This window comes from Geotrypetes seraphini, chromosome 10, assembly GCF_902459505.1.
Source record: "Geotrypetes seraphini chromosome 10, aGeoSer1.1, whole genome shotgun sequence".
NCBI lineage: Eukaryota > Metazoa > Chordata > Amphibia > Gymnophiona > Dermophiidae > Geotrypetes > Geotrypetes seraphini.
This window is the reverse complement of record NC_047093.1, coordinates 134,451,305-134,476,839: the sequence shown is the minus strand read 5'-3', so window position 1 is coordinate 134,476,839 and position 25,535 is coordinate 134,451,305. Positions and strand designations below refer to the sequence as shown.

General features: G+C 42.1%; 1 pseudogene; it reads left to right on the top strand.

The window, feature by feature from the left end:
- LOC117368594 overlaps positions 1 to 12,478 on the top strand; it is a 51,897-nt pseudogene extending 39,419 nt beyond the window's left edge.
- Positions 12,479 to 25,535: the final 13,057 nt, after the last annotated feature.

The following is a 25,535-nucleotide window of genomic DNA, read 5'->3' as shown; positions in this document are numbered from 1 at the left end:
AGATGAAGTTCAACGTGGAGAAATGCAAAGTAATGCATTTAGGTAGTAAGAATAAGGAACACGAGTATAGAATGTCAGGCACAACTCTGAGTAAGAGCGAGCAAGAAAAGGACCTGGGTGTACTGATAGATAGGACCCTGAAGCCATCGGCACAATGCGCGGCAGCGGCAAAGAAAGCAAACAGAATGTTAGGCATGATAAAGAAAGGAATCACGAGTAGATCGAAGAAAGTCATAATGCCGCTTTATAGAGCAATGGTCAGACCACACTTGGAATACTGTGTCCAACATTGGTCTCCCAACCTAAAGAAGAATATAAAACTGCTGGAGAGGGTGCAGAGACGAGCAACGAAGCTAATAAGAGGTATGGAGAACTTGGAATATGAGGAACGACTCAAGAAACTGGGACTGTTGTCCCTTGAGAAGAGGAGGCTGAGAGGGGACATGATCGAGACGTTCAAAATACTGAAAGGCATCGATAAAATAGAGCAGGAAAATAAATTATTTACATTGTCTAACGTGACACGGACAAGAGGACATGGTTTGAAGCTAAGGGGGGACAAGTCCAAGACAAATATGAGGAAGTTCTGCTTCACGCAGCGAGTAGTAGACGCCTGGAATGCTCTCCCAAAGGAGGTTATTAAGGAATCCACTGTGCTAGGATTCAAAGGCAAATTAGATGCACATCTCCTTACGAGAGGCATAGAGGGATATGGGTGACTAAAACTACATCAGGTGTATACCTGACTGGGCCTCCGCGTGTGCGGATCACCGGACTCGATGGACCATGGGTCTGATCCGGAGATGGCAGTTCTTATGTTCTTAATTTTTCACATTTGATCATAATGAGCTATTACCCATCAGTGACAGCTGAACCGGTCTAGAGAGTCTAAAAGAAAGAAAATTAGCAGGTAAGAATCTAATTTCTCAATTTCATATACACAGAACACAGATCCTCACGCAGTATAAAGTAACTAACCATAAATTAAAAATAGAAATATGTAAACAAATATTAAACTGAACCCCCAACAAGCCACAATACGACACCAATGCATGCTGAAAAATGTATGCATGATGCATGCTGAAAAATTTAAAGAAAGCAGAAGTAAACTAATTTGGAACATGAAGATGTTACTAGCCAGACTTTACAGTAAATATCCTGCAAACAATGGGATGGTTGGATAGGCTGGAGTGAGCTTGGATGACAACTTCAGCAATTGGAACCTAGGACAATATCAGACTTTACAGTCTACGGCCCAGAAATATCAAAGAAGAGACAAGTTAATTTAATCATGTATTTTTTAATGGGTATAATTTAAGTGCAGACTGGATGGACCGTTCAAGTCTATCTCTGCCGTCATTTACTATGTTACTATGTTATATTATACTATAAATTAACACCAAAATTTGAATAATATGATGAAACTATTTTACTGGACTAAATATATTTTTCAATTAGGTTTCAGAAGCCACAACCTCTTTCCTCAGGTCAGGTCAGTATACAGATGTTATGGTATCCTGTTCTGACATAAGGAAGGAGGGTTTGGTCTCCAAACATTGGCCACAAATGTATTAAAATTAGTCCAATAAAGAGATATCGCCTTATTTCCAATTTCATTATCTTTACGTAAGAACATAAGAATAGCCTTACGGGCTCAGACCAATGGTCCATCAAGGCCAATAGCCCATCCTCTCAATGGCCAATCCAGGTCACCAGTACCTGGCAAAATCCCAATCCAGGGCAACATTTATTAACTTAGATACCACACTACTTTATTCTAAACAAAAAATAAAATTGTTTTTGTTCTACCTTTGTTGTTTTCCCAATTACTTTTCCTAATTGTGTAGACTCCAGTATCTGGTTTCTGTTTTCCTTGTCTTTCTCTTAACTCTTGCCATGATTTCCTGTCAATTTCTTCTTTTTCTCTCCTTTTTCACTCAACTTTCTTCAATTTAATTCTTTCCTACTATACAGTTTACAATTTCCTTTTTTTTTTTACCGATTCTAACTACACTTACCATCTTTTCCTCACTCTGGCTCTTCTAGTTCACTTCCTCTTATTTCCCAGTCACTAACCCTATCCTCTTTCTTTCCCACATCCGGTATTTGACACTCTCCCACTTCAATCCAGCATCTGCTTCTCCTCTCTCTTCCATTCAGTGTCTTATCCCTCTCCTCTTTCTTACTCTTCTACCCGGAATCTGCTCCCTCTCTCTTTCTCTCCATTTTACCCAGCATCTGCTTCCACTATCCCCTTCTTCTGTCCAGTGCTTGCCTCCTCTATCCCCTCCACATCCAGCATCTACATCCCCTATCTCCCCTCCATATCCAGCATCTACCCTCTTTCCCCCTTTTATCCAATGTTTGTCTCCTCTCTTTGAACCCCCACCTCCAGCATTTATTTCCTCTCTTCCCCCTTCTATTGAACATCTATCCCTCTCTCTCTCTTTCACATTTCTCCTCCATATAAGAACATAAGAATAGCCTTACTAGGTCAGACCAATAGCCCATCAAGCCCAGTAGCCTGTTTTCACGGTGGCCAATTCAAGTCCCTAGAACCTGGCCAAAACCCAAACAGCAACAACATTCCATGCTACCGATACAGGGCAAGCAGTGGCTTCCCCCACTCTTACCACAATCTCTGGCAACGTGAAAAAATATTTTCTCCTATTGATTTTAAAATTATTTCCCTTTAACTTCATCGAGTATCCCCCAGTCTTTGTAATTTTTGACAAAGTGAAGAAGCGATCCACTTGTACCCATTCTACTCCACTCAGGATTTTGTAGACTTCAATCATATCTCCCCTCAGTCATCTCTTTTTCAAGCTGAAGAGCCCTTCCTCATGCAATAGGAGCTCCATCCCCATTATCATCCTAGTCGCTCTTCTTTGAACCTTTTCTGTCTGTCTTTCTCAACCCTCATCCAGCGTCTGTCCTTCCTCTCCCTCCTACATTCAGAATTTGCCCCCTATCTTCCCCTCTCCCACATCTAGCATCTACTCCCCCTTATCCAGCATCTACCCCTTTCTGAAATGAGAAAAACAAACAAACTGCAGAGCCGCAGTTTTCCTCCTCACGGCTTCCTGCTCTGCCCTGGAACTTGAAGTAATGTCTACGGTGGGCGAGACCAGTAGCTGCAAGGAGAAACAATGTGGCCCTGTAGTTTGTTTGATTTTGTGTTCAGCAGTAGCATGGACATTGTTGCAACAGCAGCTTTTTGATGGTGTGTTTATTTGATGGTGTGGTTATTTGATGGTGTGGTTATTTAGATGTTTCTTTGTAAAATGACTGTTCATGCATGAATGTCCATTTTTCATGTATCACAGAGCAGATCCTGTTTGACACAAGTTGAGAAATGGGCCTCCATCTGCGTTGTACAGTCTTAGGCTTCCTCTCTAAAATGCCATTTTTTGTGTCCTTCACAGATCAGTTATGGAGCAATGGATCCCATCTTCAGTGACCGGATTCTCTTTCCATCCTTTTTCCGAATGGTCCCTAATGAGCGCTCTCAGTATGACGCTATTATACAGTTACTCCGGCACTTTGGATGGACCTGGGTTGGGATCCTGACATCAGCTGATTATCAAGGACAATCAGCTGGTGAAGAACTTAAGTGGACAATTATTCAGAGCGGAGGTTGTGTTGAGTTTTTAGCAATGATACCAATGATTGGGAATGATCAAACTATACCGGAGGTTGTTCACCTGATTCACAGTTCCACCTGCAGCGTGATAGTCCTCTACAGTAGTATGGTCTATCTGCTCCAACAGTTCATGTTGAAAGAATGGAGAAAACATGAAATACCTCCGAAGGTGTGGATTCTGTCAGCAACTCTGCCAATTATTACAGATTTCGATATAGGAAAAGCTTTCCAGATCTTAAATGGCTCGATAGCATTTTCTATCCCAAAAGGTGAAATTCCTGGATTCAAGGATTTCCTTTATAGTGTGAACCCAACCATGTTTCCAAATGATGTTTTACTGAAATTAATTTGGCAGGGAAAATTCAGATGTAGGCTGCCAGGCACAAAGAATAGATGGAAACATTTTGATATGTTGCCTAATTGTACTGGGTCTGAGACGCTACGAAGCCTGGATTCTTCTCTGTATGATGTCTATAATTTCAGGTTCTCTTACAATATTTATATAGCAGTCTATGCCCTGGCACATGCTTTACATCAAATGTACACGGCAGAGCCCTTACAAGGACTGATTACTGACAGAGAGAGTCTGCGACAGAGATTCCAACCATGGCAGGTAAAATGACACCAGATGTTATAAGCAGGAGGTGTGAGCGAGGCAAAAACACATAGCCACCTGCTTATATAGAAAACAAAGACACACACAAACAGCCAACCAAGCACAAAGTGATACTGAATATAGGGTTACCATATTTGTGAAGTCAACAAAGAGGTCACATGACCCCGCCCCAGGCCACCTTTCCACTAGTCTCACCCTTCCCAACACCCCACCTTTCACCAGTTTTGCAATAGCAGTTTTTTCCGCAGGGAGCCTATGAGTGTCAAGAGTAGCACAGGGCATTCAGCGCAGCTCCCTGCACTATAAACCGCTATCGCAGTTTAGTAAAAGGGGAGGGGGTATATTTGTCTATTTTTGTATAGTTGTTACTGAGGTGACATTGCATATTTTAAAGTCATCTGCCTTGACCTCTTTGAAAAAAACCTGAATATAAATAACATTTTCTCTGCGTACAGTGTGCTTTGTGGGTTTTTTTTTATTTTATTGTTGGTAGATCATTTTGACTTGGTCATTTTAAAAGTAGCTCACAAGCCAAAGAAATGTGGGCACCCCTGGTCTATTGTATGTTAAAATGTACAGTGCTGCATACGCCTTTCAGCGCTATAGAAATTATAAACAGTAGTAGTACTGGATGCATTTGCCTCATTGAAATGAAAAGTGTGGAATAACTTGCAAGTTTCATGGCTCCACATCATGCTCTTCTTGGTTGGGCTGAGAACTTCCCAGCGGCCCCTCGTAACTGCCACAGACTCACGCCATATAAAGTCATCAGGATACAGACTATTGTTTATCCCACCTTTTTTTGTTGGGACTATTTTTTTACATTGGTATCTTTGTTCCCCACCCTTTTTTCCTGTACCTCTCAATTCTAGCACAAAGTGGGTTTGTGCCATTATTCTATAAGGATGTGGGCTGTAAGATGCACCTAAAATGCAGGAAGGGGTGCTGCCCTGAGATACGAAGAACTATCTCTTAATGCATTGATGCTCTGAAAACCAAACACACAAGATTGAATTGAATATGGACATTTGTATTTTGCTTTTCCTTTGACGGTTCAAGGCAGATTTCTGAAATTCAAAGCCAGTAGTATCAATATAGGGAAACCAAGCCATTGTGACAGTAACAAGGAGGGAACCATGTGGTGCAGTGGTTAAAGCTACAACCTCAATATGCTGAGGTTGTGGGTTCAAATCCATGCTGACCCTATGCAAGTCCCTTAATCCTCCCCGTGCCCCAGGTCCATTAGATAGAATGAGAGTCCATTGGGTCAGACAGAGAAAAATGAATGTGTACCTGAATAAATTCAAGTAAACCGTTCTGAACACACTGGGGAGAACAGTATAGAAAATTGAATAAATATGGTAAATATGCATCAACTAGTCTTTACATTAACGGGTGCTAGAATAGATGTGTGTCTTTGTCTTTCTTTTTTTTTTTTCTCTCCTTGGCTGCTTTCTGTCTGTCTTTCTTTCTGTCTCTTTTTCCCCCCCCTGTCCATCAGTAGCCCTTCTCCCTTCATTTTACCTACCCTGTCCAGCAGCACCTCTTCCCTGCTCCCCCTGTCCAGAAGCAGCCCTTCTCCCTTCCTTTTACCTTCCCCCTTGTCCAGCAGCACACCTTCACTGCTCCCCATGTCCAACAGCAGCCCTTCTCCCTTCGTTTTACCTTCCCCCTGCCCAGCACCTGTTCCCTGCTCCCCCCCTGTCCAGCAGTGGGCCTCCCTTCCTGTTACCTCCCCCCTGCCCAGAAGCACCTCTTCCCTGCTCCCCCTGTTCAGCAGTAGGCCTCCCTTCCTGTTACAGCCCCCCTGCTCAGTAGCACTTCTTCCCTGCTCCCCCTGCCCAGCAGTAGGCCTCCCTTCCTGTTTCCTCCCCCCTGCCCAGCAGCACCTCTTCCCTGCTCCCCCTGTACTGCAGCATCCCTTACCTGATTCCCCTGTCCAGCATCTGGCTGTTTAGAAGAGAAGGACAGAAGAGCAGCAGAGGGCCTTACAGTACTTCCTGGCTGTAGATAGGTCTGCCGCTACCTGGAGGAGCTGAAGAGCAGGGTGGGCCACGCTTAGAGGTTGCATGGGTGCATGGGAAGCTGTTTTGCCTGCTAATGTGTGTGAGGAGCGGCTGGGATCACATGCAATGTCCGACGTTCTTTTGTCGATCGTTTAGTTCTGTGTTGGAGTTATTTTTAAGTTTAAAGCTGCTGCGGCGGCTCGTTTCACAATTCCCATCTGTGTTGGAAGACTTCCCCGACTCAGGTGGGGCTCGTGAGAGGAGCCGCCACCGCGGCTTAGAACTTAAAAATATCTTCGCTCAGAACATCCTTGTGGTTCCGTGAATGTGGTGCCGTTTTTTCTTCCAAGGTAATAGAACCCTAAGCACGCATGCGCACTCCTACCGCCACGGACATACGGATCACGGAACATGCAGGTAGGAGTGCGCATGCGCGCTTAGGGTTTTATTATAGTAGATAGAAATTTACCTTTATAAAATTCCCATATCTGCTGAAAAAAAAAAATAATGTCTCCTACCATATACCTTTCTTACATATAGACTTTGCATTCTTGTCATGCCTACACATCTAGTGACCTCTCACTGGTTCTGAAAATATTGCTCTCTGGTACCTCACCTCATACATTCAGGTGAGTTTCCAGCACTTTCTCCATGCAATTTCCTGATTGTTTCCTTTTTTTTTCCAGCTGAATAATTTTCTTAGGAATATTCATTTTAAACCTTCTATTGGAAATGAGATTTTCTTTGATGAGAAAGGGGACACTCCCACTCGATATGACATTCTAAACTGTATTTATTTGCCCAACGGAGCCCTCATCCAAACCCTTGTGGGCAGCTTTCATCCTTCTGCCCCTTCCGATCAACAACTCTTCATCAACGAGAGCGCCATCCGGTGGCAACCGCTCTTTAAACAGGTGAGGGTGAATTACATTGTTCTAATACTCAGGGTCAGCATCCTCATATTAAGAGAGAGTATTATAGGTCATCCTGTCTGGCATTAAAAAGATCAGATTGTCATTGGACCACCAGCTCAGTTACAGTATGTAAATTACTTTGTGGGAGACCTGGGTACACGTTCTGTGGCTGGCATTTGTGCTGTGGGATCACGAGGACCAGGAACAGTGTCTGTCATACTTCAGTGACATCTGGACACCAGAAGAAGTCAATATTAGCTGAGCTCTAGATACATACAAGTAGCTGCACCCAATTCAGATCATTAATAACAATAAAATCCATCACGGAGGCTCAATCTCAGTCACTTCACTTTGGCCGATTTGCTGTTTTGATCGCAGTCTTGGATACTTTGTTTTGGCTGATTTGCTGGTTTGATCGCGGTCTTGGATACTTCATTTTAATCGAGGTCTAGGATACTTCATTTTGATCGTGGTCTTGGATACTTGTTTTGGCTGATTTGCTGGTTTGATCACGGTCTTGGATACTTCATTTTGATTGCGGTCTTGGGTACTTTGTTTTGGTTGATTTGCTGGTTTGATCGCGGTCTTGGATACTTCATTTTGATTGCCATCTTGGGTACTTTGTTTTGGATGATTTGCTGGTTTGATCGCAGTCTTGGATACTTCATTTTGATTGCCATCTTGGGTACTTTGTTTTGGATGATTTGCTGGTTTGATCGCAGTCTTGGATACTTCATTTTGATTGTCATCTTGGGTACTTTGCTTTGGCTGATTTGCTGTTGTGTTCATGGTTAGATGAAGGTTATTCTATGATTAATATGTTTACTTCACCTAGCTAATTCTGATAATATAGTTGACATCCAAAAACGGCATACACTGGCACTTGGACGTTTTAATTATCAGGATGTCCAAGTGCCAATTTTCAAAACCAACTTTTAGGACATTTGGAGAGGCGTCTCAGCTACTGTGCATCCAAAATTCAAGAGTGTTGTTTTGGTGGTGTGCTATGGGTGGGCTTTGGGCATGCTTAGACTTGGATATCTTGCAGGGATAATTGAAGCTTTCAAAAAGATGTCCAGGACATAATTTAAATGTTCAGAGCTAGACCTGTTTTAAAAGCATCTGTTAAAAAGATACCCAAACTGAGCAATTAAGTAATCACCCCCCACACTCCCCTTGTGGTCACTTTCCCCCTTTCTAACCATCCACCTCAAAATCTGAATGATACATACCTGTGTCAGAAATACCTAGAAGAAGCAGAATAAGAGAAGGGAAACCCTTTATCTTATGTCTTTCTAAAAATGACTCTGGGATTATGTGGACATGGGAAATAGGATCTGTCTCCTGTGAAAGCTCACAAGTTGTCCATGCTTTTGTTCCTCAGACTCCTCGTTCTGTGTGCAGCAAGAGCTGTAGGCCAGGATACAGGAAGGCTCCCAAAGAGGGGAGCCCGAAATGTTGCTATGACTGTGTCCCTTGTGCTGAGGGAGAGTTCTCCAATGCAACAGGTAAGAAAAACAGAAACCAAGAAAAAAAAAGGATACAATAAAAGAAAAAATGAAGAAACTTCATTTCACTTTGTCTGTTATGTTTATACCCATCCATTGTTACACATCTGAGCAGTTCACTACTTCACATGCACAATAAAGATAAACTGATATCATATATTAAAACAAAATAAATATGACAGTATTTAAACCAATAAAACACCACAGCAAACAAATGAGCCTATGGTTTCTCGTGAAGTGTCATTCCACAGCTTGTATTTTTCACATAACTGCTATCTGTAGCGCAGCCGGTACCTGTGGTTTCACGTCAGCCCGGCCACGCTCACATATGCGCTGTTCCGACGTGCCTCCCTAGCCGGAGGGAGGTCCTGCTGGATAATATGCACTGTCTTGTCAGCAAATCAAAAAGACAAAAAAAAGTCACTTCCTTAATCCTTAAATTTCCCCTTTATTAGGTGGTATGATTAAGGTGCATTCTCCAATAGAGTGATACACTCACAGTCTTATAACACACTCCTTTATATCAGAAAACTCAGGCTAGGGTGGCCCAAAACAAAAGAGGCCCACCTGTACCTTCAGTCAGGTAAGTAATCATCAAAATAAATCTTCAATCAAAAAGAACAACATTCACCAGTTCTCTTTAGTGGCACACAAAGTCCATAAGCACAGCGTTGCTCCAAAAGAACCAAAGCACAAGCCTTAAACTCCTTCTGGCTTGTTTCCCAGCCAGCTCAACAGGAGCTGCTGGGGGAGGGGAAGGAAGTCAGCGAATCCACTAATTAAATAATCTGATTTTCAGACTTGCCACTAATGGCCCCACTAACCCAACCTGATGTACAGTGGATTCTCCCCATCTGCCTTCCCTCCAGACTTTCACCATCTGACAGCCCCAGCCAGCTTAACTATAGCTGACACCATTACACTTGCAAACAAGAAAAAACGTGGTTTTTTTTCTTCTTTTCTTCCTGCTTCTCTCAAGCAGGACAAGTACAGCCAGCACAAGTCCTTCAAAAGCATACAGGAATCAAACACCCTTTTCCCACACAGTGCAAACTCAAACCCAGGAGGTTTATAAACTTTACAACTACCAGCCCTGCCACTTAGCTGATTTCCATTTGCACATCTTCAGGCAGACTGAAAGTTTCTCCAAACTCCATAGCCTCCTCACTGGGTAACTGGTTGGCCAAAGGGTCTGTGTCAGGCTCCTGCATTTCCCAGTCCCGAGACTCAGCAACACCTTCAACAGGAGAGACCCTTTCCAGGGCTGACCCCGGATAGACTGCCTTCCTCCTTTTCAGAGCAGTCTCTAAAGTACACAAGGGAATCTGACCTGCCCTTGAAGGGGGTGGAGCTTTCTGCCGATTTCCCCTAGCTGTCTTTGGGAGCCTAATCATTCCCTCCAGCTGGGAGAAGCCAGGGGAAGGGAGATCTCTCTGGGGCTGTTGTAAGCTGTTCTCCACCTCCTCCTCTCCTCCCTGGAGATCAGCCCCGACTGAATTAAAGGGCAAGCTAGGTTTTTCCTTAGGCTTGGTCACAATCCTATCCCCATGGTTGGCCCTCTGAATCCCTGGGACAGGTTTTATTCGATCCTGCCCTGGTGCAAGATGCACTTTAGGGATAGGATTGTGACATATCTTAGGAACACTTAATAGCTCAACCAAATAGATTATAATTCTTCAAGGTGAACAAAAGGGTACACAATTGGGTATACTCTTTTGTTATGCTCTTTTATCAGTGTGGTTCCACAGGTACATTTTAATGATTCGGGTCACTTATGAAGGCGATTACTGTGGTAATTGAACTGAAGCCCACTGGGAATTAATGAGCTACTGAGCTGTGGCTGCACGGCTTTGTAAAAGAGGAAAGTTTTCTTTCTGTAAAGAAATATTTTCACAGACTATTCCTGATTCAACCCTTTCCCTTCCATGCGTCTGATATTCAAAAGTAATTACCTGGATAATGAAAGCTATAATGGGAATAATTCCATTACAGGGCAGCAACTTTAAGCTGTAAATTACATGGTAACATACATGTGTAAAAACCCTTCCAAGAATACTGCCTAGTTGAAAAGTATGTGCCATGATGCATGTACTTTGCTCATGTAAAATAATCCTTAGTGTGATTAACCCAGTCAATGAACCGTAGATTCAGAATTACAAGCGTTATATGACTCTTCTCCTAATGAAATAGTACCCTCATAAGTAGGCCAATTTCTTACCCTTTTATGATAGGTGCCCTGTTAAAAAATTTCTTTCCACCTTCATCTGGATAATTCCCCTAGCCAATGCTACCACTGATTTGTAAAGCACAGCTGAAAATCCAGATAGTACTGAGGCAGTGGGTGGAGAAATATCTGGATGAAAGGGCAGCAGAATCAGCAGATATTGGCACTGAATACATGAGTTTTGTTTAATTGCCACAACTTGTGTTGAAGAAAAAAAATGCTGACCATGGTGGATGAATATTGACCCAAATATTGTTGTTCCTCTTTAGTGAATGTATCAAAATTTGAGCTTCAGACTTAAATTTGTTCCCTTACAAATAGCACCTTCTCGTTTTCGACTCATGGGACTCATGGGAAAACTCTTCTAGGGAAAGGCAGTACTGATACTCTTTGGACCAAGGTGTGGGCTTACCGTTTCAAACCCGCCTTGTCTCTCCCACACGGAAATACACAACTTAGAATTCTTCCACAATTGATTGATTGTAGATATCTCTTGAAATGAATATTTGATATTTGTTTTACAGATAGTCTGTTTTGTATATATTTGTTCTTAGTTTTCAAACTACAATAAAAAAAATTTAAATATAAAAATAGCGTATTTTATTCAAATGCTGACAAAAATACAGTTCATTTGTAGATATGGAAAAATGTCTGAAATGTCCCGATAACCAGTGGCCCACGAAAGAAGCGAAGACGGCTGCATTCCAAGAACCATCGAGTTCCTTTCCTACGAGGATCCACTGGGTGCGTCTTTGGCTTCCTTAGCCATTGTATTATGTGCAATCACTGCTGGAACTCTAGGAATATTTCTTAAATATCGAGAGACTGCTGTAGTGAAAGCCAATAACCGAGATCTCAGCTTCATCCTCCTTCCTCTCCCTCATGCTCTCCTTCCTCTGTTCCTTGCTATTCATTGGGCGTCCGGAGAAGCTGACCTGTCTGCTCCAGCAAACTGCTTTTGGGATCATTTTCTCAGTCTCTGTTTCTGCAGTCCTGGCAAAAACCATCACAGTTGTCATTGCTTTCAAAGCCACAAAGCCTGGAAGCAGGTTAAGGGAATGGGTGGGGTCCAGAGTACTCAGCTTCTTGGTCCTTCTGTGCTCCCTGGGTGAAGTTCTGATCTGCACTGCTGTGGTTACTCATCTCTCCCCCATTCCCAGACTACGACATACAGACAGATCCTGGAAAGATGATACTAATATGTAATGAAGGCTCCCTCTTTGCATTTTACAGTGTGATCGGGTATATGGGCTTATTAGGCTATATTAAGTTTCATTGTTGCTTTCTTAGCCAGACGTTTACCTAACAGTTTCAATGAGGCCCAATTGATCACTTTCAGTATGCTGGTGTTCTGCAGTGTTTGGGTGTCCTTCATCCCAGTTTACCTGAGTACAAAGGACAAATACATGGTAACTGTGGAGATATTTGCAATGCTGTTATCTAGCTACAGGACTGTTGAGCTGTATCTTTATCCCAAAAGTGCTACATTATTCTGCTCAGGCCTGAGATGAACACAAGAGAGCATTTAATTGGAAAACAATCTACCATGTATGATAAAACAGTATAACTAAAGTCACGGACTTTATATTCTACCCTCCAGTACTGAAGAAATGAACCTGTAGAAAGATTAAAATAGTGGTTGTACTGGGAGAGCAGAGTCAATAGGATAATCCGATGGGGTGCATTATAGGAATTTGTTTTTTAAGAAAAGTAATGGAGAATGTATAGAGAAGAGCAAAGGACTAGCATTAGAAGGAAAGCAGAAGGATACAGTTGATCAGAGGTATACCTGACTGGTGTCATTTCTGGAATGGCACCAGTCAGAGTTGCAAACACAAAACAAAAAAAAACTGCAGACAATCTGTACAAGATGCAGGCTATGTTTATTATATCAAATATTAAATGCGGTCAAAGATACCACCTTTTTACAAACCAAGGGACCCGACACGGTCCGTGTTTCGGTAAACACGCCTTCCTCAGCGGTCCTAACAAATGCATTCATACCTTTTATGCATTATTTCTTCAGACTATGATTTTTCACCACATTATACAGATTATTACTTTATCACTTTAGCACACCACATGTCCAATAATTGTATATCAATTGCATATTCTTGGGTTTTTATTATTTTTATTTACTTTTGTTAGGACCCCTGAGGAAGGCGTGTTTACCGTGTCGGGTCCCTTGGTTTGTAAAAAGGTAGTGTCTTTGACGGCATTTAATATTTGATATAATAAACATAGCCTGCATCTTGTACAGATTGTCTGCAGTTTTTTCTTGTTTTGTGTTTGCTGTTCCTGCAGTACAGTCTTCGTTGGATTTTCCTTTGGTTTTTACCAGTCAGAGTTGCACATCACCCACTCACTATGAGAGCAATTCTATAACAGGGGTCATGGTAGGCACCTACTTTTCTTTATAGAAACATGATGGCAGATAAAGGCCAAATGGCCTATCTAGTCTGCCCATCCGCAGTAACCATTATCTCTTTCTCTCTCTGAGAGATCCCATGTGCCTATCTATAGAATAACACAGTAAACCCTTGAAGAGGGAGAGAGAACAATGGTAAGAACGAAAATCTCCCTACGCCCCAACAAAAACAAAAGGGCGAGGGGGAGAGACAGCCCAAACCATTCACTATCAAATGAAACAAAAATATAAATAAATTGTTAATAGTGAAAGAAAGCCCTTAGTCACACAGCCTGCAGTGGGGACAAGCCCCTAAAGCTCCAGCTGTCACAAATATACACCCAGACAGGGTGTTAATTGTGGAACATCCCCGGGCTCTCTTAATGTGAATTTAGTGAAAACCCAATAAACAACTATGTGTTGACGGTGAAAAATAATAACAAATATAACTCACTCATAAAGTTGTTAAAGGCTGTCTCTACCCCTCGTCCAGGGGGCAAAAAGCAGCGTCCAAAATAGAGAATTGCGTGGGGACAGAAATCCCACCCGTCCCCACCCGTCCCCGTCAAAGTCCCACCCGTGCCCTGTGAGGAATCCCACAGAAATCATGAGAGGTAGCATCTGCAGTTTGACCTATATGACCTTTAAGCTAGTTAATTCTCTCTACTCTGTGACATTCCAGGAGGCCTGTTGGCTGTTTCAGGCCTCTTTTAAGCCCATATTAGGAAATTCTCAGTAAGGGGTGTAGGAATGAGGCTTCACACAGGACTCAGGTTGGGATAAGGCAACCCTTTTATTGAGTATCTTAACTCCCTTAATTACTTAGCTCATGCTTTGCAAGGTTACAATTTCATCATGCATTTAGTGTGGATTATAACAAGGTAACTCATTGTTTACATATCTAATGTGATTCTCAAAGCTACTATCTCACATGACATCTGAATACATCATAACAGTTACAATAAAGGGATTCCCTTGTGTACACTTTTAATATGTCTATAATCTTACTATAGAATATCCACTAAAGTTCAATTGAACTGTCCTTCGCTGATGATATGTATCAAGATAATATTACTAGATGCCTTTTACAGCCCAAATAGTATACAGAACTACATGGATATTAAAGTGTTATATTCTTAAGATCTTCTTGTTTCTTGCTTGTAATCTATATATGTATGGACCTTCGGACTGCATCCAGGCAATGGATTACCGGTTGCTGTATTCTTCGTGAGTCCAATCTTTATTAAGTATATGTAGTGCTAAACTATAAACTATAACTATTCAATTAAAGATTTTTTCATTTTTTCTTTTTAATTTCATTATTATAATATGAAGAACATCACATGACTTATCTGTGATATTATCTTCTTTCACCCCTACCGACATGCATGTTTCAAAGAACAAATTTTCTTCAGGGTCGAGATAAACTGTTAAAACATAAACTCTGATATCATTATTGAATATAGTAAAAGCCATAATATCAACGACGGCCTGCTGTTGAAACTCTTTCATTAAATCGGGAAACTAATGTGTCAACAACCCAGAAAAAAGAAACTTCTTAAACATAGCTTAAAAGAGAGAAAACGTCAATCTTACTGATTCACGGAGCCAGTTTCAAAGTGTGTCATAGCCGCGGAGTACAGAAAAAGTCATTAAATACAGCTGGCCCGGCGCACACAAACGAGCAACGTATGACATAGTCATACTCGTCGTGCGTGGCTCAGCTTACAAAGAAACATTAAAGAATGGATAACCATTCAATTTCTTCATTGAGCCCCATCGGGGCTAAAGAGTTTAATTTAAAGATCCATCTTTGCTCTTTGATAGTTAAAGCTTTTTTCAGATCGCCACCCTCCCACCCTTCAAAAACAGTATCTATAATTATACATCTTATATCGGCCCAGCTATGTCCCATCAACTGCCAGTGTTTCACTAGTGGAGCAGTGTCTCTTTCAGTACGGACTCTGGACTTGTGTTCATTGAGGCGAACTTTAATAGATCTCATGCTAAGCTATGTTTAAGGAGTTTCTTATTTCTGGGTTGTTGACACATTAGTTTCCCGATTTAATGAAAGAGTTTCAATAGCAGGCCGTCGCTGATATTATGGCTCTTACTATATTCAATAATGATATCAGTGTTTATGTTTTAACAGTTTACCTCGTCCCTGAAGAAAATTTGTTCTTTGAAACATGCATGTCGTTAGGGGTGAAAGAAGATAATATCACAGATAAGTCATGTGATGTTCTTCATATTATAATAATGAAATTAAAAAGAAAAAATGAAAAAAATCTTTAATTGAATAGTTATAGTTTATAGTTTAGCACTACATATACTTAATAAAGATTGGACTCACGAAGAATACAGCAACCGGCAATCCATTGCCTGGATGCAATCCGAAGGTCCATACATATATAGATTACAAGCAAGAAATAAGAAGATCTTAAGAATATAACACTTTAATATCCATGTAGTTCTTATACTATATGGGCTGTAAAAGGCATCTAGTAATATTATCTTGATATAATCTTACTATAGCATGTGAAAGTCCAAAGGTTATAATGCATGCTCTTTAAGCACCTTGTGATTAGCCTTAAACTCAGGGCCTGCTTTTGCATGTAGGCAAAGTTTGATTGTTGCCCATATAAGGAATAGTTAAACAAGATAAGGATTAAGATAAGGGTAGACTTGGGTCAGGATCTTGTCACAGGATGTGACAAGGATCTTGTGAGAAAAAGGGAGGAGGGAATGCCTCAGCATTCTGTCACAAGGTGCTAACATTTTCCTTGCTTTGTCTAAGTGGCAGGAGGGGAGAGGGAATGAGAAAGGATCCATACTTCTTTCACAAGGCCTTAGATCCTTACACAGGGCCTTAGATCAGTGTTCTGATCTTGTCCTGGTTCAGAACTGCATCCCTTCAAAGGGGTGGTCTGGGTCTTTCTTTTCTTGTGTGTGTCAGTGAAATTTGAAGCTGTCAGATTTCTCCAAAGCACAAGTTCCTAAAAGAGAGCTGGTTTTGGATTCAAACTTTTCCTATAATGTGTTATACATTCAGAAATTGCTGTGTATAATTTGTAAAACTTTTTTGAGCTGATAATTATGTTAAAAGGAATTTCTTTGTTCAAAAATTCTAAGGACATCCTCTGTTGGCCGATTGATTGACAGGTGCGATGTCATACTAGGCACTGCAAAAGTATATAAGTGAACCTGGTGGCAGGGGTTTCTCTGAGACCATGTATTGCTTCAGAAGATGTGCAATTTTCATTCCTGACGGGTCTCCATTGCACATATGCCTTTTGATGCAAGAATTTGCTGTTAATATTAATAAACAATATTGGACTGGTAATATATGTGCAATTGTCATTATTCCTGAACACTTAAGGGCGGGGATAGCGCAGTATGCTGCTTACTATCCCAAGCCCTTTTGAATTCAGAAAGGCTCTGTCTCCACCACATCTTCTGGGAGACTATTCCATGCATCTACCACCCTTTCTGTAAAAAGATATTTCCTTAGATTACTCCGGAACCTATCACCTCTTAACTTCATCCTATGCCCTCTCATTCCAGAGCTTCCTTTCAAATGAAAGAGACTCGACTGATGCACATTTACATTACATAAGTATTTAAACATTTCTATCATATCTCCCCTCTCCCGCCTTTCCTCTGAAGTATACAGATTGAGATCTTTAAGACTGTCCCAACTGCCTTATGATGAAGACCACATACCATTTTAGTAGCCTTCCTCTGGACCGAATCAATTTTTTTAATATTTTTTTAAAGGTGCGGCCTCTAGAATTGTACACAATATTCTAAATTAGATCTCACCAAAGTCTTATACAGGGGCATCAATACCTCCTTTTTCCTACTGGCCATACCTCTCCCTAGGCAACCTTCTAACTTTCACCGTCACCTTTTCAACCTGTTTGGATACCTTAAAATCATCACATACAATCACACACAAGTCCCGCTCGTCTGCCGTGCATATAAGCTCTTTACTCCCTAAACTGTACCATTCCCTCGGGCTTTTGCAGCCCAAATGCATGACCTTGCATTTCTTAGCATTAACTTTTATCTGCCAAATTTCAGACCATTCTTCAAGCTTCGCCAGGTCTTTCTTCATGTTATTCACACCATCTGGTGTGTCTACTCTATTGCAGATTTTGGTAGCATCCGCAAAGAGGCAAATCTTACCTGACAACCCTTCAGAAATATAGTTTATAAAAATGTTAAAAAGGACAGGCCCATGAACAGAACCTTGAGGCACACTACTGGTAACATCCCTTTCCTTAGAGTGATCTCCACTGATCACTACCCTCTATCGCCTTCCACTCAAACAGTTCTTGACCCAGCCCATCACTTTGGGACCCATCTCGAGGGCACTCAGTTTATCTATTAGATGTCTGTGTAGAACACTGTCAAAGGCTTTGCTAAAATCTAAATATGAGTACACCACATCTAGCGCACATCCTCTATCTAATTCTCTGGTCACCCAGTCAAAGAAATTGATCAGATTTGTCTAAGACCTACCTCTAAGTGAATCCATGTTGCCTATGATCCTGTAATCCACAGGATTCCACAAGCTTGACCATTCTCTGTTTTAAAATTATTTCCATTAATATGCTTTTGACAGAAGTCAGACTTAACGGCCTGCAATTCCCTACTTCTTCCTTACTTCCACTTTTATGGAGAGGGTCCACATCCGCCCTTCTCAAGTCCTCCGGTACCACTTCTGACTCTAGAGACTCATTGAAAAGGTCAGTCAGCGGAGCTACTAGAACTTCCCTAAGTTCCTTCAGCACCCGGGGAAAATGGCGGAAGCATTGATAAAAGAAATCATCGATGAACATTTTGAAAGAAACAAACTTCTGATAACCAGCCAACATGGTTTCTGCAAGGGGAGATCGTGCCTAACGAACTTATTGCACTTCTTCAAAGGAATTAATAAACGGATGGACAAAGGAGACCCCATAGACATCATATATCTAGATTTCCAAAAAGCCTTTGACAAGGTGCCCCATGAACGCCTACACCGGAAACTGAAGAACCATGGGGTGGAAGGAGACGTACATAGATGGATCAGAAACTGGTTGGCGGGTAGGAAACAGAGGGTAGGAGTGAAGGGCCACTACTCGGACTGGAGGAAGGTCACGAGTGGGATCCCACAGGGCTTGGTGCTCGGGCCGCTGCTATTTAATATATTCATAAATGATCTAGAAACAGGGACGAAGTGTGAGATAATAAAATTTGCGGACGATGCCAAACTATTTAGTGGAGCTCGGACTAAAGTCGACTGCAAAGAATTGAAAAGGGACTTGAACAAACTAGGGGAATGGGCAACGAGATGGCAAATGAAGCTCAACATTGAGAAATTAAAGTATTACATGTGGGAAGCAGAAACCCGAGGTACAATTATACGATGGGATTGATGTTATTAAATGAGAGTACCCAAGAAAGAGACTTGGGGGTAATGGTGGACATGACAATAAAGCCGACGGCATAGTGCGCAGTGGCCGCTAAGAAGGCAAACAGAATGCTAGGCATAATCAAGAAGGGTATTACAACCAGAATGAAAGAAGTTATCCTGCCATGTATCGGGTGATGGTGCGTCCGCATCTGGAGTACTGCGTACAATATTGGTCGCTGTACCTTAAGAAGGACATGGCGTTACTCGAGAGGGTTCAGAGGAGAGCGATGCGTCTGATAAAGGGGATGGAAAACCTTCCATACGCTGAGAGATTTATTTTCCCTGTAGAAGAGGAGACTTAGAGGGAATATGATAGAGACTTACAAGATCATGACGGGCATAGAGAGAGTAGAGATGGACAGATTCTTCAAACTTTCAAATAATAAAAGAACAAGAGGACTTTCAGAAAAGTTCAAAGGGGACAGATTCAAAACGAATGCTAGGAAGTTCTTTTTTACCCAACGTGTGGTGGACACCTGAAATGCGCTTCCAGAGGCCGTAATAGGGCAGAGTGCAGTACTGGGGTTCAAGAAAGGATTGGACAATTTCCTGCTGAAAAAAGGGATAGAGGGGTATAGATAGAGGATTATTGCACAGGTCCTGGACCTGTTGGGCCACCGTGTGAATGGACTGCTGGGCACTATAGACCTCAGGTGTGACCCAGCAGAGGCATTGCTTATGTTCTTATGTTATGTACACCATCTGGCTCCATCACTTTGTCTACCTTTATTTTAGCTAGCTCCTCATGAATACAACCCTCTGAAAATCGATCAGGGTCTATTACTCCTCCATCCCTATTTTCGTTTGTCTTCTGCGGTCCCGTTCCCAGCGCTTCAGCCATGAACACAGAACAGAAATATTTGTTAAGCAATTTGACCTTTTCTTTATCAGCTTCTACATATTCCTCCCCTTCACCTTTGAGTCTCACAATGCCACTTTTGCACTTCTTCCTATCACTAATATATCTAAAAACATGTCTCCCCGTTTTACTGTGTAAGCTATATTTTCTTCCATTTGCATCTTTGCTTTCCTGACTACACGACCAGCTTCTCTTAACTTTTCCAGATATTTTTGCCTGTCTTCCTCTTTCTGCAATCTTATTCCTTACTTTCTCAGCTACTACTTTTGAGCACCAAATCGGCTTTCATTTCCTCTTACTTTTACTTACTTGCCTTATAAAAAGGTTTGTCGCCCTTACAATCACTCTTTCAGTTTTGCCCACTGCATTTCCACTCTTTCCAGATGTTCCCATCTATTCAATAATTCCTTGACGTAAACCCCCATCCAAAAAAGGTAGTTTAGAACCCATGTGTAACAATATGTTGCCTATAACCCTTCAATTCATAACCCTACTGCCCACCAACCTTCCTTTAACTGTATCCGTGACATCCTGTTTGTCATGCATGTTTTTAGATTATAAGCTGTTTCAAGTGGGGACAGTCTTCTTTGTGACTCTGTACAGTGCTGTGTGTAGCAAATTGTATATCTATAATTTTGCTTCCTTAAAGTTTCTGCACTCTGTATTTCCTCTGACTATCTGCACATTGTAACTCGCTGAATGTCCAGCTCTCTTGATTGTAAACCGCCTAGAAGTCGCAAGATTGTGGCGGTATAGAAGAATAAAGTTATTATTATTATCATAATATTAAACCGTAACATGCAGTGATCACTGGATGCCAGATGATCACCCAATGTAACATCAGAAACACTTTCCCTGTTTGTAAGCACTAAGTCCAGTTTGACCCCATCCTATGTGGATTCCATTACCAATTGCTGAATAGTTCTCCTTGTAGCGAATCAAGAATCTCCCTACTTCTAGAAGACCCTGCAATAGGGATATCCCAATCAACATCCGGCATGTTAAAATCACCTATTAGCAAGACTTCCCCTTTTTTAGATATATTCTGAATGTCTACTATTAAATCTCTATCTACTTCTTCCATCTGTGAAGGAGGCCTTTATATCACACCAATGTAAATATATTCACCATTCCCTCTTTCCAAATTGATCCACAGTGCCTCTTCCTTTCCCTGCAGATCCTGCAATTATGTGGCTTTAATATGATCTTTAACATATAATGCTACTCCTCCTCCTTTTCTTCCTACCCTGTCTTTCCTGAATAGATTATAGCTCGGAATAACTACATCCCAGTCATGGTTCTCTGTGTGAACCACATCTCCATGATCGCCACTTTATCCAACTTCTTCTTCCATCACAGCTTCTAGATCCAGAATCGTGTTTCCCATACTTTAAGCATTAGTATATACTGCTTTCCAGACATTGCTCCCTTTTCCCATCCATGTAGAGGTATTCAGTGATTTACTTATCTGAGGGATTATACTCATCCGGGTATATACATGCATAAATATTAGGCCCAAAAAATACTTAGTGCCAGGCCTAGAGCTGGTGTAAATATTAACATGCAAAGGTCAGTTACACATGGGGAAGGGGTAAAACGCGGACTTCACGGACCTGACGGACCTCGCGTATCTAAACCCGCACGTCCTTAAAAATCTGAAGTCCGTGCCACTTGTAGTTAGTTTCTGGCTCTGACCGACCTCGGTGACAGTTTAGTGCTGACGGATCCGTCTCGGCATAGGAGGAAAAAGTATTAGGATCCGTCAGCACTAAAATGTCACCGAGATCTGTCAGAGCCAGAGACTAGTGCTAGTGCTGGAGCGGCTCTAAATCGAATCCTTTAAACTGGTTTCCTGCAGCCCCAGTAAATCGTCTCTGACAGACCTCGATGACATTGTAGCGCTGACGGATCCTAATACTTTTCCCTCCCTATGCTAAGACGGATCCGTCAGCACTAAACTGTCACCGAGGTCTGTCAGAACCAGAAAAGAACTACAAGCGGCACGGACCTCAGATTTTTAAGGACGTGCGGGTTTAGATCCGCGAGGTCTGTCTGGTCCGTGAGGTCCGCGTTTTACCCCTTCCCTTACACATGTAACATAAGAAAACCTAAGAGAAGAGAAGAAATTTTGATAATTATGTGCATCAGTGGAAGCTCCACCCATGTAATCCCCCTCCCAGACTCATTCCTCCTCTGCCTATCTGTAGGTTGCCATTGCCACTGGCAGGCCTATCTTACCACACTTGTGGTTTTTTGGCAAAAGCGATCCCCGGTTGCTTCTCCACATTCAATGGCAACAGTCAAAATGGCTGCCACGAAACTGCAACTAGAGGTTGCAGTAATCATTTTGGGATTGGATCTGGCATGGGAATGGAGTGACTGTAGATTTCTCCTGCCCATGCTGGCTACAGTCTCAAATGGCTGCCATGACCTCTAGTGGCAAATCTTGTGAGATTGCTGCTGGAAATTGTTGCCGTCATTTTGACTGTGTACACAAGATGGACATAAGTATCTGGGGCTCTCTTCTGTCCTGACTCACCAAAAGGATGAGCAGAGGAGCAGAGAAGACAAGAGCTTTTAATGTCAACAATAGGAAGTGGAACAAGAAAAACAGACTCGACATGGACTGTGTTTCGGCTACAAAGCCTGCACTAAAAGCCAAATATCATCTCACAATAACAAACTTCTCTTTTTTATGACAGGGGTTGCTATACAGCTTATTTTAAGGAATTGGAAAAACTGGAATTGATTGAACTATACCTTTTGGTGGGAGTCTTTGAGTCACGTCTTTAAAATGGAACGTATTATGGCTATAAAACAGGAGCATTATAAGAAGTTTCTGAAGATTTGGGAGCCAATGACAAAATTTTGTAGAGTGATTGTTGATTTTGCCCTTTGATCATGCACGTCCAGGGTGGGTGGGAGTGGGGATTGGAAAATATTTTTAATTCTTTAATTTGAGTGCAATTTTTGAATATAAGTATGGGAGGGTGATATATCTATTTGTCATAGATTACAATTTTGATTGAATTTAAGTGTTTTTATAGTGTAATATGTTTGTATAATATGTTGCACTTATTTATGGCTTCAAAATGAATAAAGATATATAAAAAAAAAAGCCTGCATCATGAGTCCTCAGGTTATCCATTCAATAGAAATAAGCTAATGTAGTAATCTAATTCAATGAACATTCTCATCCAAAAGTTTGTTTGAAGGTCTGGTGGTCTCAGATCCTTTTAGTTTTGTGCAGAGTTTTGTTATCTTCTTTTTGCTTTCCTCCTGACTCACCAAAGACCACAAGAGAGGTAAAGTAGGCCTGGGGGTGACAGCCTATGGCAGGTTCAGGAAGGAAGGAAGGGAGAGAGGGAAGACAAAAGTGGGAGCATACAGTTTTAACTCTCTGTGTCCCTGTTCCCTTCATGGCCACAACCATCTCTTCTGTGTCCCTGCCCCCCCCTCCAAAGTCTTGCCTCTCTCTTTCCATCCTCCTGTACCCTGACCCCTCTCTTCTCCGTGATCTGGCATCTTTCTCAACCTCTATTGGTCCAGTATCTCCATTTATTCTCTCTGCTTCCCCTCCCCCAGTCCAGCATCTTCCTCCTGTTTCCTCCATATCTCTTTCTCTTTCCTCTGCTTCTCAGCCTGTTCCAGCATCTGCCTCCTCTCTTCCTCCTTCCTTTGTTCCAGGGTTTTCTCTCTCTCTTCCCTTTGCTCACCCTCAGGTCTAGCACCTTTCCCCTCTACCCAGTTAAGCATCTCTCCACCCCGATTGGCTCCAGCTCATTTCTTAGCTCCCCTCCAGGTGCTGAAATTTGCAGCAGAAAGAACCTGAAAGTTACCACTCTGGCCAGCAGGGCCTTTCCTGTGCACATTCTGTGCCCACAGGACATTGCATCAGAGATATGGAATATCTCTGATGCTCCCCCCCCCCCCCCCAGGCTTAAGTAGTAGCTTTCAGTCTCTCTCTGCAATGACTTACAGCATGTAGAGACCTGATAAGAGGGAGCTGAGGAACTGGAGCTGAAGCAATTGTGGTCCTGGGGACAGAGGGGGTGGGACAGGTGTGCACAGATTTAGGTGGCTGCAAGAATTTACTGGAATCACTCAATGGTATGTTATATGAATGTTCTTCTGTGCTGCCTATTATAATAAAGAAAAATAGAGAGACCCAATGATCCACAGTGAAAACAATCCACCAATGAAAACAAAACCAAAAACTGTGGATACAGATGTTCTGGAGATAATTTATTAAACACTGACATATAAAAACATGAAAATTCAATTAAAAAAGTACAATGATAAAAAATAGTGATAAAAATCCAACCGGACCCTACATGGTCCATGTTTCAGCGAACACGCCTTCCTTAGGGATCCAATGGTTTGCAAACTCACATATAAAGAATTGGACTGAAAACAGTCTATTGTCTTTAAACCTGTGAGCAAAGAACACCACAGCTATCCTGTACTTCAGCAACATTTCCAATATTTTCCCAATAACTGAAGTGAGGCTTACCGGCCTGTAGTTTCCCGATTCATCTCTACAACCACTTTTGTGAAGAGGGACCACATCCGCTCCTCTCCCATCTCTAAAGATTTTTTTAACAAATCTTTAAGAGGACCCGCCAGAACCTCTCGGAGCTTCTTCAATATCCTGAGATGGATCCCGTCCAGTCCCACAACTTTGTCCACCTTCAATTTTTCAACTTGTTCATAAACGCTTTGTTCCATGAACGGTGCTGTATCCATTCCATTCTCAGGTGTCTAACTTAAGATTGAAATGCGCTATGCGCCACTTTCCTCAGTACCTATGCTTTAGGCGCCATGTGAAGAATTGAGGCCGCGGTCTCCCAAATTCCCAGGTTGCAGAAATTTCGGCATGCAAATATGAATGTAGATCACAGATCCAGGAGTAAACTAATTAGCCAATTAGGTGATAACAGTCAACAACTGTTGTTAACAAGCTCTTGGCAGTAATTGGAACTGCCCTGCACCCTATTCTCTAACATGTGCATCTCCTTCATTATGCATGTAACTCCAAAGAGGGTGTGGTAGCAGAGATGGATCGCTCTGGGTGCTGTCTTGATGGGGGCGCCAGCATCTCTCCTCCTCTCTGCTCCGCTCCTTCCCAATTCTTCCCTACCGCAAACGAGCCTTCACTTCCTTGCCCCGTACCTCTAGCTACAACCTGCTGCTTGCGCCGGCTTCGACTCGTCCTCTGACATTACTTCCTGGTCGCAGACTCTTGCATATGCATAACCAAATTCTGGATTGGGCCAGTTCTCATGCATATCCGGATGACATCTGGGGCGGGCAGAACAGGGTGTGACAGAGGGGGATCTGGGCTGTCTTGGGGATGTAGCCATGGATCTGGATTTTCCTAAAAAGAAAATCTGGTAACCGTACCTTAGAGGCCCCATATTTATGCTAGGGTTTTCTTGGCCTAGATACCGGCGCCTAAGTCCAAAACAGATGCGTACATGAAAAACACGCCCAGGAACTGCCCCCTAACCATGCCTAGGCACCTACCATCCAATTAATTTTAAGACAGTTATGAGGTGCTAGTTGCTTGTTATTGGCGCCAATTAAAGCTCCTAGATTGGCTAGGTGTATCAATCTAAGTGCCTAACTTTACACATCTTTTACTACTATTAACGCACTACACTTGTATTCTAAATAGGACACTCCATGCAGTGAGTCTTTTACGAAGTTCTAGCTTAGCACGGATCATTCTGGAGCCTACTTTGGGGGGCCATTTATTGAATCTAGCCCAGTATATTTTGGAGTGCAGTTGGGTGCTCACAGAACATGTTGGGGAACAAGAGGCAGAGAGTAGGTTTAAATGGCTAAAGTGCCTAAGTTTGACTTCTGCCCACATCAGCTAAACAGAAATCCAGATG